This window comes from Odocoileus virginianus, chromosome 26, assembly GCF_023699985.2.
Source record: "Odocoileus virginianus isolate 20LAN1187 ecotype Illinois chromosome 26, Ovbor_1.2, whole genome shotgun sequence".
Taxonomy (NCBI): Eukaryota; Metazoa; Chordata; class Mammalia; order Artiodactyla; family Cervidae; genus Odocoileus; species Odocoileus virginianus.
The window spans coordinates 23,480,638-23,494,959 of record NC_069699.1 but is presented as its reverse complement, the minus strand read 5'-3'; the positions used below and the strand labels follow the sequence as shown (position 1 = coordinate 23,494,959).

Genomic DNA, 14,322 nt, shown 5'->3' with positions numbered 1-14,322 from the left:
TCAGAAACTGAAGAGAGAACAAAACTGTTCCCAGTCATGCATGAATGGTGTATATTATAGCAATCCTCATTCTGACAGAACATTTCAAATACCATTTGGCTGTTATTTCTCCCTGGGTTTGCTTTGTATCCCATGGAGATGATCTGACCTTAAGCATTTGTTAGCTTCAAAGAGAGCTTAGTTCTTGCCTCATCTCTGCAGGGCTGAAGAAACAGACTCTTGGTTAACAACAGGAAACCACATTGATTTTAATATTGTGAATTCTTTACTCTGATGCAGGAAATGTTTCTAGACCATCACAGTGGGCTAGTGGTTATGGAGCTGAATGAGACTGAATTTCAGATTAGAGCTGAATTTCAAATATAAACTAACTCTGTAGGTCTTGCATAGTTGTAAGGTACAGAGGTAGTGTATTAGCTGGCTTACTTGAAAATCATCTGTGATTATGTTAATGGGCTCCTGAGTGGATTTATTTCCATCTAAGTGTATAAAACCAAACTTCTTGACTGTTTTCTGTGCTTATAACTCCCCAGAATGAAACAATATGTCAGCATATGTGTATTGGTTGAATAAATTCAGTGAGACCTCTCTCAGAATTTCAGTCCCATTATGCTCAATAGACATAAAAATATGTTATTTTAGGAGATAAACCTATTGGAGGTTGAGATAACATAGAGGGACAAACAGATAATCACAGATCTGACCCAATATAGCTTGACTAATAATTTTTTTTAACATTTTTATATATTTGTTACTTCTTAAAAGGAAAAAACAGCTTTCTGGAGATCTAATTCACATATCACACACTTTAATCTTTGAAGTGTGCAATTTAGTGGTTTTTAATATATTCAGAGTTGTGCAATGATCAGGAATCAGCTCTAATTCCAGAACATTTTCATCTCCACAAAAAGAAACTTTGTAGTTGCTAATAGTCACTCCCCATTCCTCCCTTACCTGCGCCCTGGCAATCAGGAATCTACTTTCTGTATCCGAATTTAAATATTTTGGACATATCATGTAAGTGGAATTATACAATAACCATACAATATTTTTGTATTTGACTGTTTTCACTTAGCATGAAATTCTCAAGCCTTATCCACATTGTGACATGTTTCAGGACTTCTTTCTTGTGACTAATAATTTTAAGGGTACATATAGTCCTAGGGCACAGGTGAAACCTTTTGTAAAACTGGACCCCTTGATTGCTCTGAGGCAGCAAGAAAGGACTTGGGAACGTCACTGGAGGTCAAGGACTTCTTCCTGCACCCCCGTCATTTCCTGAGGGAGACGTACTTGACCTCTGAAGTTCTAAAGTCCTTTCATGCTGCTTCGGAGCATACATGGGGCCCAGTTTCATGTAGGGAGTCTCTAAGTGGTGTGTGCTATTTTCATTACTTCTGCAAAGCAATATTTAGATCATAAAAATCTGCATTTTATGTTCACATAATATAGCTTTTTTCAATAGACTAGGCCCCACTAATGTTAGATTCTGGGTTGTTTTACTGTGAAGTGAAGTGAAGTCACTCGGTCGTGTCTGACTCTTTGCGACCCCATGGACTATAGCCTACCGGGCTCCTCCATCCTTGGGATGGAGTACTGGAGTGGGTTGCCATTTCCTTCTCCAGGGGATCTTCCCAACCCAGGGATCGAACCCAGGCCTCCTGCATTGCGGGCAGATGTTTTACTGCCTGAGCCACCAGGGAAGTTTTGCCACAGGCAGTGCTGAAGACAGTCACTTCGTAGACGAGGGCTCTCGCTAGTCCACGCTATTAACTTACTTGCCAGGAAGTCTGTTACTACATGTTTAACCAGAGATTTGCTGAAGACAGTCACTTCATAGACAAGGGCTCTCACTAGTCAATGCTATTAACTTACTTGCCAGGAAGTCTGTTACTACATGTTTAACCAGAGATTTGACTGGATCACTGTTTTTATTTCTGAGGCGTGGCCTCTTGGTGAAGGGAAAGAATTTGAATGGCAGATCTGCTGTTTAAGCCTGTTGTTGTTCAGTTGCCCAGTCGTGTCTGACTCTGCGACCCCATGGACTGCCGCATGCCAGGCCTTCCTGTCCCTCTCCATCTCCTGAAGTTTGCCCAAGTTCATGTCCATTGCATCGGTGATGCCATCCAGTCATCTCATCCTCTGATGCCCTCTTCTCCTTCTGCCCTCAATGTTTGCCAGCATCAGGGACTTTTCCAATGAGTCAGCTGTTTACAAAATGACCAAAATACTGGAGCTTCAGCTTCAGCATCACTCCTTCCAACGAGTATTTAGAGTTGATTTTCCTTAAGATTCACTGATTTGATCTCTTTGCTGTCTATAGCACTTTTAGGAGTCTTCTGCCACACCACAGTTTGAAGGCATCAATTCTTGGTGCTCTGCCTTCTTTATGGTCCAGGTCTCACAGTCATACTTGACCACTGGGAAGACCATAGCCTTGACTGTATGAATCTTTGTTGGCAGAGTAATGTCTCTGCCTTTCAACACACTGTGTAGGTTTGTCATAGCTTCCCTCCCAAGAAGCAATTGTCTTCTGATTTCTTGGCTGCAGTCACCATCTGCAGTGATTTTAGAGCCCAAGAAGAGGAAATCTATCACTACTTCCACATTTTCTCCCTCTGTTTGCTATGAAGTAATGGGGCCGAATGCCATGATCTTAGTTTTTTTTATAATATTTAGTCTTAAGCTGGCTGTTTCACTCTCCTCCTTCAACTTTATCAAGAGGCTCTTTAGTTCCTCTTTGCTTTCTGCTATTAGAGTGGTGTCATCTGCATATCTGAGGTGGTTGATGTTTCTCCTGCCTGTCTTGATTCTAGCTTGTAACTCATCCAGCCCATTATTTTTCATGATGTGCTCAGCATATAGGTTAGACAAACAGGGTGACCGCAGACAGCCCTGCCATATTCCATTCTCATTCTTGAACCAATCCGTTGTTCTGTACAGGGTTCTATCTTTTGCTGTCTTGACCTGCATATAGGTTTCTCAGGAGACAGGTAAGATGGTCTGGTGTCCCAGTCTCTCTAAGTACTTTCCACAGTTTGCTATATTGCACACAGTCAAAGGCTTTGGCATAGTCGATGAAACAGAGGTAGATGTTTTTCTGGAATTCTCTTGCTTTCTCTGTGATCCAGCAAATGTTGGCAACTTGATCTCTGGTTCCTCAGCCTTTTTCTAAACCCAGCTTGGATATCTGGCAGTTCTTGGTTCACATAATGCTGAAGCCTAGCATGCAAGGTTTTAAGCATGACCTTACTACATGGGGCTTCCCTGGTGGCTCAGAGGCTAAAGCGTCTTCCTGCAATGTGGGAGACCTGGGTTCGATCCTTGGGTCGGGAAGATCCCCTGGAGAAGGAAATGGCAACCCACTCCAGTATTCTTGCCTGGAGAATTCCATGAACAGAGGAGCCTGGTGGGCTACAGTCCATGGGGTCACAAAGAGTCGGACACAACTGAGCAACTTCACTTCACTGACTAGCATGAGAGATGAGTGCAATTGTCCCATGGCTAGCACATTCTTTAGTAATACCGTTTTTGGGAATTGGGATGAGGATTGACCTTGGCCAGTCCTGTGGCCACTGTTGGGTCTTCCAGGTTTGCCGGCATACTGAGTGCAACACCTTGATGACATCATCCTTTTGGGTTGTGAATAGCTGTACTGGAATTCCATCGCATCGACTAGCTTTACTAGTGCTTCCTAAGGCTCATTTGACTTCACACTCCAGAATGTCTGGCTCTGGGTGGCTGACCACACCATCATAGTAATCTGGTTCATTAAGATCTTTTTTTGTATAGTTCTTCCACGTATCCTTTTCATCTCTTCGGCATCTACTAAGTCTCTACTATTTATTGTGCCCATCTTTGGGTGAAATACTTAAGTATTTATTCTTCCTAATTTTTTCCCTCAGTGATGTGAATACAGAGATTAGTGAAACAGCCCCTGATCTTAGATATTTTTACAATCTAATGAGAGGAATTGGAGAAGGAAATGGCAACCCACTCCAGTATTGATGCCTGGAGAATCCCATGGACAAAGGAGCCCGGCAGACTGCAGTCCATGGGGTCGCAAAGAGTCGGACGACTGAAGTGACTTAGCACAATGAGAGGAATACAAGACTAACATCACAGATAATGAATCTAAAACCCTAAATATGGCACATGGCATTGAGTAAAGTCTCTCTATAGATGGCAGAATTTAAAAATTATAGATAGTATGAACAGTGCAATGATGAAATGCTACAACATAGTTGAATACTATAAGAAGGGTAAGGTTTTAGTGGATAATGCATTTGGTACATGTTTCAGGTTTACTCATTCTGCTGACATTTAATGAGTAATTTCCTATGTGCCAGACACTATAGGAGGGTAAATGAGACAGCATTCCTGGTTCCTGTGAACTTTCAATTTTGGAGGGAATATAGCCTGGTAAGTAAATAACATGTTGTGACATTACATGAAATAAGACAAAGGCAAATGCTATTCTTACTTAAATGTGTATTTTCTCACTTATCTGTGGAACCTAATAAAACTGAACTCACAGAAATGAAGAGTAGAAGAGGGGCCGAGGTGTGGATGCAATGGGGGGATGCTGGTCAAAGGGTAGAAACTTCCAGTGAAAGGTGAGTAAGCTCTGGGGATCTCACATAAAGCATGGTGATTATAGTTACCAATACCATATAATAAACTTGCAAGTTAAGAGATTAGATGTTAAATGTTAACACCCCACAAAAATTCGGTAATTATTTGAGGTGTTGGGGGTGTTAAAAAAATACACATACATTATGATATGTGTGCTTTAGCTTTCAGGAAAGCAACAGAGTCTCTAGAAATGTAAAGTCAATTTATAAGTTAAAATCATGAGACATGAGTAAGCCATTACTGGCTAAAGTAGGAAGATAAAGCTTTTCAGGGAGAGAGAGTTAGATGGGCAAAACATAAGGAAAACAGTGGGCCAAGGAGTTGTAAATACCACTGGTTCCTTTTTGGGTGATGAGGGGAGAAAATGGTGGGTAGGATAGTAGTAAATTACACCAAAAACAAACCCACACCATTGCTACCAATTTTTAAGATCTTGTGATGTTCTAGGTACAATTTTAGGTAGAAATGTTGCACACTGAATTCTCATAACATATTTGGAAGATGTAATATCTTGATTTTATAATTATCAATCTAGTTATTTATAAAATATATAGAACTATCTTATGAAAACCCATTCTCCTTACATGAGTTTGCACAAGGAGAAAAGATGGGTTTGTATATTATGTTCCCATAAGCTTGAAGGTTTGCACCTAATACTAACCTGATGGGGAAGCAATGAAACCACATCAGCACTTATGGGTGGCTTCAGGACAATTAGCCCCCATCTATAGTTTGTATCTGTGTGTGTCTACAAACAGGGTAACACAGATACCTATGAATAGTGAGTTTGCTTGGAGATACCATAAAAACTCCACTTCCCTTTCCCTTCTATCCAGGTTGCAGCTCCTGGCCCCACTTTAACACAAAGTATTTAACCACTTCTATATGATTTCAGTACGGGAAGGACAAGATCATTACTGGGTTTCAGAAAGATAAACTGGTCAAGAATTTGAAGAAACAACTGAAAGCTTAGAGAACATATGGTTAGAGAAAATTTTTGGAAGCCCGCCATAATATAGCAAGTGAAATTAATGAATCTAGAGAGGCAATCATAGATTTAAAGACAGCAACAAAAATGAATAAGATGTGTTGAGGACGCTGAGAGGACTCAAGATTTTAGCTCTGATCATGGTGGCTTGTGTTGAAGGGATGGTGGTGCTGAGATGGAAATTGCCATAAGAGGAAAATGAATGCACCTGTGGATTTGCTGTTTAAGGTGTCTAAATGTTGAGGTTTGAGTCTTTCTGATACAGATAGTTTCTAGGTAGGCAAGAATCTGATCTGAAGCAGAGTCACCAGGGGCCTCCCTGGTAGCTCAGTTGGTAAAGAATCATCCTGCCATGCAGGAGACCCTGGCCAATTCCTGAGTCAGGAAGATCCCCTGGAGAAGGGATGGGCTCCTCACTCCAGTGTTCATGGGCTTCCCTGGTGGCTCAGATAGTAAAGCGTCTGCCTACAATGTGGGAGACCCGGGTTCAATCCCTGGGTCAGGAAGATCTCCTGGAGAAGGAAATGGCAACCCACTCCAGTGTTCTTGCCTGGAGAATCCCAGGGATGGCAGAGCCTGGTGGGCTATAGTCCATGGGATCACTAAGAGTTGGACACGACTGAGCGACTTCACTTTCACTTTTCACTTTCATGCATTGGAGAAGGCAATGGCAACCCACTCCAGTGTTCTTGCCTGGAGAATCCCAGGGATAGCGGAGCCTGGTGGGCTGCCATCTATGGGGTCGCACAGAGTTGGACACGACTGAAGCGACTTAGTAGCAGCAGCAGCAGCAGCAATTGTTGATTGAGAAAAAGTGTACAATGTAAGGGTTAAGTTTTATTTGGAGCAAAATGAGGACAACGGCCTGGGAGACAAGATGTCAGTTCTGAGAAGTCACTCTGAAGAGTTCAAGGGGAAATTCAATATATGCATGTGGTTTTAGTGAAAATGGTACATGCAATCAAGTCCACATTTTTGCAGGTTATTGCTAGTCACGAGAAGCAGATGTCACCATTTATCATTTTAGTGCTTTTTTAGATATGAAGGGATACAAAAACTGGGCTCATAAAATCTCCTGAAAGTGTCTAACTACCTGAAGCCCTATTCTGTCAGTTTTCCCCAGAGCACAGAGTGCCTCATTTCTGATCTCTACGCTGAGGTGGCAATCAGGGTGTGTTGGAGGTCAGTGGTCACAGCAGCTTGTGATTTAATCCTTGTAAAGGCAGAAGGCAAGTACCAATTTTAAGTTGGCACAATACATATAGTATTGTCTTTGGAGTCACAAAATAATATAATATAAAAGAAAATTTCTATAGTAGAGAGAATGTTCTTTGTACTTGGAAATATCCAACAAAAGAATTAAAGTTGGGAATGTTGATGAACTTAAAAACGTTCATAAAACTGGCAGCAACACAGGTCCTAAGTACAATTTTTAGCCAGAGAAGTTTAAAATCTTTCAATTTTTCCTTCAATCATTTTTTCCTTAACAGAAAGGAGCAGAGATGGCTTGCCCAGGAAAGGCCTCATGGTCTTTAGTTGTTAATTCTATAAATAGGACTTTATAATTTTGTTGCCTTAAAGACACACAAGATAAGACTCTTGGATTTAAGTTTTATTCAGCGACCTTACTGAGGACTATAGCCATTAGGCAGCCACTCACTTAGCTATGAGAAAACTTCTCTGATGAGGCAGAGAAGTAGCAAGTCTCTCTCTCTCTCTCTCTCTCTCTCTCCCCCTGTATATATATCGTGTGCATACAATTTCAGTTGTGTCTGACTCTTTGCAACCACGTGGACTGTGGCCTACCAGGCTCCCCTGCCTACCGGATTTCTCAGGCAAGAATACTGGGATGGGTTACCATTTCCCTTCTTCAGGGCATCTTCTTGACCCAGGGATTGAAACTGCATCTCCTGTCTCCTGTATTGGCAGGCAGATTCTTTACCACTGTGCCTCTTGGGGAGCCCATGCATCTAACTGTCTAAGGGCCTGTGTACCCAAAACGCAGAGTGACTTATCCTCCTGTTCATCCTGAATTCCTTTTGGTTGCACGGCAGGTGGGCAAAGGCAGTAGGATATGACTTAACCCTTTGGAACTGGTTGGTAAACCCACGTTCTTGGGTTCTTCTTTGTTCACAACTTGCCTTTTTACTTAACAGAAGGTCAGATACATGATAGCATTTGTTTTAAAATAGATAAATTATATATTCTTATATAATACATGTTTCCATAGAAAAATGTCTGGAAGTGGTCATACCTTAAGTGTTGGCTGGGGTGAGGAAGAAGAGACATGTGTAATCTTTTCATCTAATTATTATAATTACATATTAATCTAATTGTCATTTTAATATGTATCATATTTAATAATTTTCTATAAGAATTTCATAAGGGTATATTTTTGTTATAAAAAAGGCAAAAAACAAAAACTTTAAAATGGTATACCCACTGAATACAATTTAAAAAGTATTAATATTAGAATCAAACAGCGTAAGATTATTTCACATTGTTAACGTATGTGTTACGGAAACCATATAACTCTACCACAGAAAGTTGTATCTAACTAGTTATAGTACAGATAAACAAGGTAATCAGTTCTGAATGATGTGTAAGGTGATGATGTTTTCTTGTTCTTATTTCTTGTTCATGGGAAGCAAGTACAAAATAAAAAGGAGTTAGAGATCTAGGTCATCAGCCCAGGATGCTGCATTAATTCTTCTCACAGGAGTACAAAGAATTATCAGTCAGCTTTGTCAGCTCTAATGCCATATAATGCTTATAGTGCCATCCTAAGAGTAATTGATGAACCAAAGGAAATGCAAGCTTTTTATAAATTTCTCTTCAGTACCTCAGAATCATACTTTGAATTTTATAACTGGAAGAATAGGATTGCTTTTTAGGACTTGTTTAGTGACCAGCTTTAAATTTCTAACATAACTAGCCATTTGTACATCTATTAGACGATTTTAAAAAATACTTACACCTTTTTATAAACTTGAATAAAGAAATCCCATTTTGACAACCCCTAGACTGTGACAAGGCATAAATATTATTTAATGTGTCCCAGAACTCACTGATCATAGTTGATTTGCTTCATTATATTGTACCTGAAAGTTTTGAATTGACAAGAATACTTTATGAACTACAATTTTAAAGAGAAAATAAGTTGAAAGTGATAGTATTACTATATGATCTTTAGCATTTTTAACCAATAAATTGCCTTGGATGCTTTTGCCTCAGAAAATGGAAAAAGAAATGTGGGAGCACAACAGAAAAGATGCAAACAATTAACAAGCGCTTGTGAGATGGTTGGATGGCATCACCAACTCAGTGGACATGAGTTTGAGTGAGCTCCAGGAGTTGGTGATGGACAGGGAAGCCTGGAATGCTGCAGTCCATGGGGTCGCAAAGAGTTGGACATGGCTGAATGACTGAATTGAGCTGAACTGAACTGTGAAATAATATAGAAAGAAAATCAGAAGCAAGATAACCCAAATCGTGGTCTAGTCATCATCATCCAGTCTGTCCTCTGTGAATGACTTAGTAGTGACTGGTTCATGCACTTGATAGTCATTATTAATAGTTAACAGCGATGGCCCTCCCAGTCAGTATAAGAACCTTAAGTGCTTTTTGAATACTAAAGAAAAATAAGACCATACCGAAGTGCCAGTGGTTGGAATGTATTCTTTATACCTTTGAAAGAAGCCAAGGTTAAGGTTAATGATACCATAGCTTCTTCAGATTTATGAGTATCTTTGTTGAAAGTGCCTCCATATAGGAAGTTCATATCATATAATAATTTCTTGATGTTTGCATCTTGACCCAATCCATTTTTTTTCATCATTTCTTGTAGATACCGGTAGTTTCCAGGACTTAAAAGAAGATGAGGGTTTTCACTCTTCTCTCTCACAACATGGTTATCAGGTGCTTTGGGACATGGACAATCTTAAGATGAAGTTTCCCAGGAAAATAAATATTTATTATCAAATGTACACATGTGTTCATATATATGTAGCTCAGTGGAGTCCTGGGCACTATACCTCCAAGGCATTGTGATAGAATTCTGCAGGAAGGTTCCATAGAGGTGTTGAGTTGCTGTTCTAGTCACTATCTTCAGCTAGTCTTCACATTGGAAAGAGGAAAACACTGTCAATGCAGGAATGAGTAGGATTCTTAGCCAAGAGGACAGTGGAATTGTAGGCTGTAGGGCTTGCTTGATTTGTATATCCTATTTATGTAGGGGTGCTTGTTTCTGGACAGATATTTCAAGCGAGTCCTTCTGTATCTTGAACACTATTTGTTTTACCATGGAACATTCTCGTAACATTTTTCCTGGTGATGAACAAGCCATCTGATACTTAAAAAAATAAAGATAGCTGAAGCACTTGTAATAGCCAATTCTACATTTGATTAGAAATTGAAGAGTTTTGATGAAAACCTTTCAAATATTACCTAAACTATGCATGCATGCATGCTTAGTCGGTTAGTTGTGTCTGACTCTTTGTGACCCCTAGCCCGCCAGGCTCCTCTCTCCAGGGGATCTTCCTGGCCCAGGGATTGAACCTGCACCTCCTGCATTGTACAGATTCTTTATCACTGGGCCATCTGGGAAGATTATGGGTCAGAGGTGGCACTATGGTAAAGGCCCCATCTGCCAGTGCAGGAGTCAGGAGAGACTCCAGTTCAGTCCCTGGGTTGGGAAGATCCCTTGGAAGGAGGGCGTGGCAACCCACTCCAGTCTTCTTGCCTGGAGCATCCCGTGGACAGAGGAACCTGGCAGGCTACAGCTTATGGGATTGCAGAGTCGGATACAACTGAAGCAACTTAGCACACACACAGACACACACATCATATCTAAGCAACTCTAGCATAGTTTATGTTGAAGTATTCTAAAGTAAATTTTAGAAAATGCAGTACTTCACTTCTGTTGGCAATTGTCAGAACCACTAAAAGCTATTCAAATAGTTGGCTTCAAATAAACTGTGATAAAAATTAATCATGTTCGTTGAAAGTTGTACTTCTATTAGCAGTTGTTATTGAAACAAGCCTAGCAATGTTTACATCAATATTTTACATATAAAAATCCTTGCTTACTTTAATGAGTAATTAGGAAAATTTAATTTCTGAGTTGTCTTTGGACAAACAACAAAAACATTGTATTCAGAGTTTTATTAACACTGTACATTTATGCAGAATATATTCTTTTGTGAATGAGTGTATGAAATTCATTCATTCATTTATTTATAAAGGTTTATTGAGTGTCTCCTATGGTTTTGACATGCAGCATAAGGATGGATAGGATCTGATATGTGCCCTGAGGAGTAGAAAATCTCTTACAAATATGTGCATGAAGCAAGTTCAAAAAATAACTTGAGAACCCTTATTTTAGTTTTATAAGTAGAGCATGCACATGAGAAACATTTGAGTAATACAGGAAAGTAAAAAAAGTGTATGAAAACCATCTAAAACCTAGGTATGTTTTTAATAAATTTTCCTTTTTAAAAATGTAATAATTGTTATAATAAATATTATATATAATTTATTCTTTAAAAAATTACAATTATACATGCCCCCCACACCATGTAACCCAGGTGTCACCCTCATTTGGATGCAGTAGGCTAGAGGAACACAAACTGGTTTGCTCTCTTGTGAACTAGTCATCTGGAGTCCCTCTAGGAAGGAAGCTAATGTAATGCTTTGTGTCACTAGAACTCCTTATATGGTTTGAAAAGTGGTGACACAAATTTATACATATGCAAAAATTCACTGAGCTGTACACCTAAGTTTTGTGTACTTTAGAACATCTGTGTTATTCCTCAGTTTTTAAAAAGTTCACTAGTTGATTATCACTGTGTAAGAGTTTTGTGAGAAATGACTCAGTGCATGACTTACATATGGAGGTGTAAGATACATCATTTTCTCCATCGCTGTAGTCAAGTGACCTTGAGATCTGGTTCTTTTCTTTTTCTCCATTTTGAAAGGATTTGAATTAGATATTGTCTCCGAATACTGCTTGGTAAGAATTTGGGATCTGTAGGTAAATAAAGGGAAAACAGACAGGCAAAAAAATGTTAGATTCAGTTCTATTCCTATCAGTGTTCAAGCACAGTATTTTGCTATTTAATTAAACAAATGGTATTATATTAATGATATTAGTTTATCCAATATAATTATTAATTAATTAATGGTAACATTTTCCTGATAAAATCAATTTGCTCATAGTAAAAATCTACATTTCTTTCATCTCCTGCAGGGAGGGTGAATTGTAACTCCAAACAATTCTTTTGTCTTGTCACTTCAGTGACATGAAACAGTTTGAGTGGATTTAGCTGTAATGTACAATATTTCCTTTGTTTTCAGAGCAAAAAGCCCATTAACAGTTATTTCAGGATTACCGTGTTTATGACACTTGTAAATTGATTTATGGTATTAGCCAAGCATGTGAGTGAACAAAAGCCTTTTCATTTTCTTTGTGTTTATTGTTTTCCAGTTTCAAGGTGTTGAGTGAATCAGATCACACTTTAGGCTTATGAAAATATGCTGGACTTCTTCCCTATAAGACCTAATTTTGGAATGAAGGGACTCGTTTAGCTTGACAAGCACATAAAATGGAGTTGCGTGAAGGGGCACTTGAGGTCCTGGGGAGGTGAGGGTGACATCCACCCCATCCTGACAATGTCAGATGGCTTTATATAAAACACTTTGTGTTATCTCAAGCCCTTATTTTTGAAAAGAAAATGCGATTTACATAATTCTATGATATGACACCAATCCAGACTGTTTTACACAAATCCATTGAGTTATTTTTAAAGCTGCAATTTGGATACCAGTGTCATAATATATCTCTTCCTGCTGATTATAATAAAAGTTGCCGATCTATTTCAAGCTTCTTAGTTGAAAAATGTTATTTAATGATTTAGCATGCATGAAATTAATTCCGACCCCTAGAAATCATGGTGGCAGCAGCAACTTCATGCTGTTTCCCAGGAAAGAGGAACGTCAACACAGCACTTTTGGGGGCTGATTACCTTCTATGCCTTCTTTAGAAATGGCAGATGGACAGCCGCTGACATGGCTGCTTTGTATAGCCGCTGCAGTAGAAATAAGGCTTTTAGAAACAGTGATCACCAGAGGGTTTTTTTTTTCTTTTGAAACTGATTTATTATATTTTCTCTTTAGAAATTTGACCCGAGCATGTTTGTGAAAAATTATTAACAGAAAATAGCAAGAATGTGAAAAATACCACCAAAATAAATTTTAGTATCTTGAACTAGCTGCCTTCTAAGCTGTTTTTGATCCATTACCTCACTGGTCAGATTCTGGTTCATTTTAAAAGGAAGTAGGAATGTCTTTATTTTGAGATTAAGTTATATGAATTTGTTTTACATTATTTCCTTCAAGGAAGAAAGTGTTTGTAATTCAATAGGACCTTTGGAGAACAATAGTGTCAGAGATTTTTGAGTAAACATGACACCATTACTGTTAAGTGTAAAAAACAAGTGGCTGTTAGGAATGAGTATTATTCAGAATATATTAACAAAAGCAACAAGACATTTAATTTTAAAATACTTGTGTTTCTCTTCAATGTAGAAAGGTAGCATACAATAGTTCAGTGTGACAATGTAATCTTGATTTATTCTATTCCTTTTTGCCTTTCTTATCCTTCATTAATGGAATTTAAAGCAGACTCCAATAGAAACAATGAAAAATCAGTGAGTTCAGACTCAAAGCGTGAAAGAAATACCAAAAGGCATCAAGTATTCTAACAGCTACCCAGATTAAAATAATTACTATATTTTGGGTTTATATTTTCTTTAGTTGGACTATGACATTACAAACTCATAAAGCAATAAGAAACAAGCATTGTGTTCTATAATGTGTGGGACAGATACACTCATGCTCAAAGGAACTCGAAATTTTATGAATCTAGTTCAAGCAGAAGTGGTCTGGGTAGCATGGTAGCCATAACAGAATCTTCCTATTGTTTTTTGTGCTACAAGGAAGCTAGTGCAAGTTCTCAAGCCTGTTTTGCCTTAAGGAATCTACTTACTACTATTGGAATACTTCAGGGTAATCTCTGATTTTTCATTGATCGAATAAACATTAAAAATGTCTTTATTATGGAAATATTAAAATATACCTCAAAATAAATAATTTCCATATATAGCTATTGCATAGCTTCAGCATTTATCAATACTGTATTGATTCTTTTATTCTTTCTGCACTATGTCAGTTAGCCCTTTCTGCTTTGCAGCCATGCTAAAACAGATTGATTTCATATAAGAAACATTTATTATTGTGGCTTAGTCTACCCTTTTTTTCGGTATATAGAGGATGAAATATAAATATATATTTTTTCCTTCTACTCTTCTACTCCTCTTGAGTGGGTCTCTGAAACAAAAGCATATTAAATAAAGGTGCATGTTTCTGTTAATCCAAGTTTTATGTGATATGGGAGCCCTCATAAGGAAATAAAGACCTGAACAAGTGGTTACACCAGAGTTTTTTTCATGCTACATTTGAGAAAGAGCAGGAAGTTGTAGAAATGTGGTAGAAGAAATGGCTTCTGAGCTAAGTGTAGTGACCTGCGGGAAACTTGGCAAGGTCTGTTTATTTAGATTCTCGGCAGCATCCCTCCATCTTCAGAGATAAGGATGTTCCGTTTCCTCTTGGTACAGGGAGGGCAGCTCTTCGTGAAGGTGTTA

General features: G+C 38.6%; 1 protein-coding gene across 10 annotated transcripts in view; it reads left to right on the top strand.

Moving 5' to 3' along the window:
* Positions 1–14,322, top strand: part of CHL1 (cell adhesion molecule L1 like) — a 227,789-nt gene that overhangs the window by 107,417 nt on the left and 106,050 nt on the right. The window contains exon 1 of one of the 10 annotated variants that reach the window (XM_070455657.1): positions 4,400–4,422. The exons of the other annotated variants lie outside the window; for them this stretch is intronic. The gene's annotated coding sequence lies outside the window, so the exon portion shown is untranslated. Of the gene's footprint in view, positions 1–4,399; positions 4,423–14,322 lie in introns of those variants that run through there. 10 annotated transcript variants of the gene reach the window in all.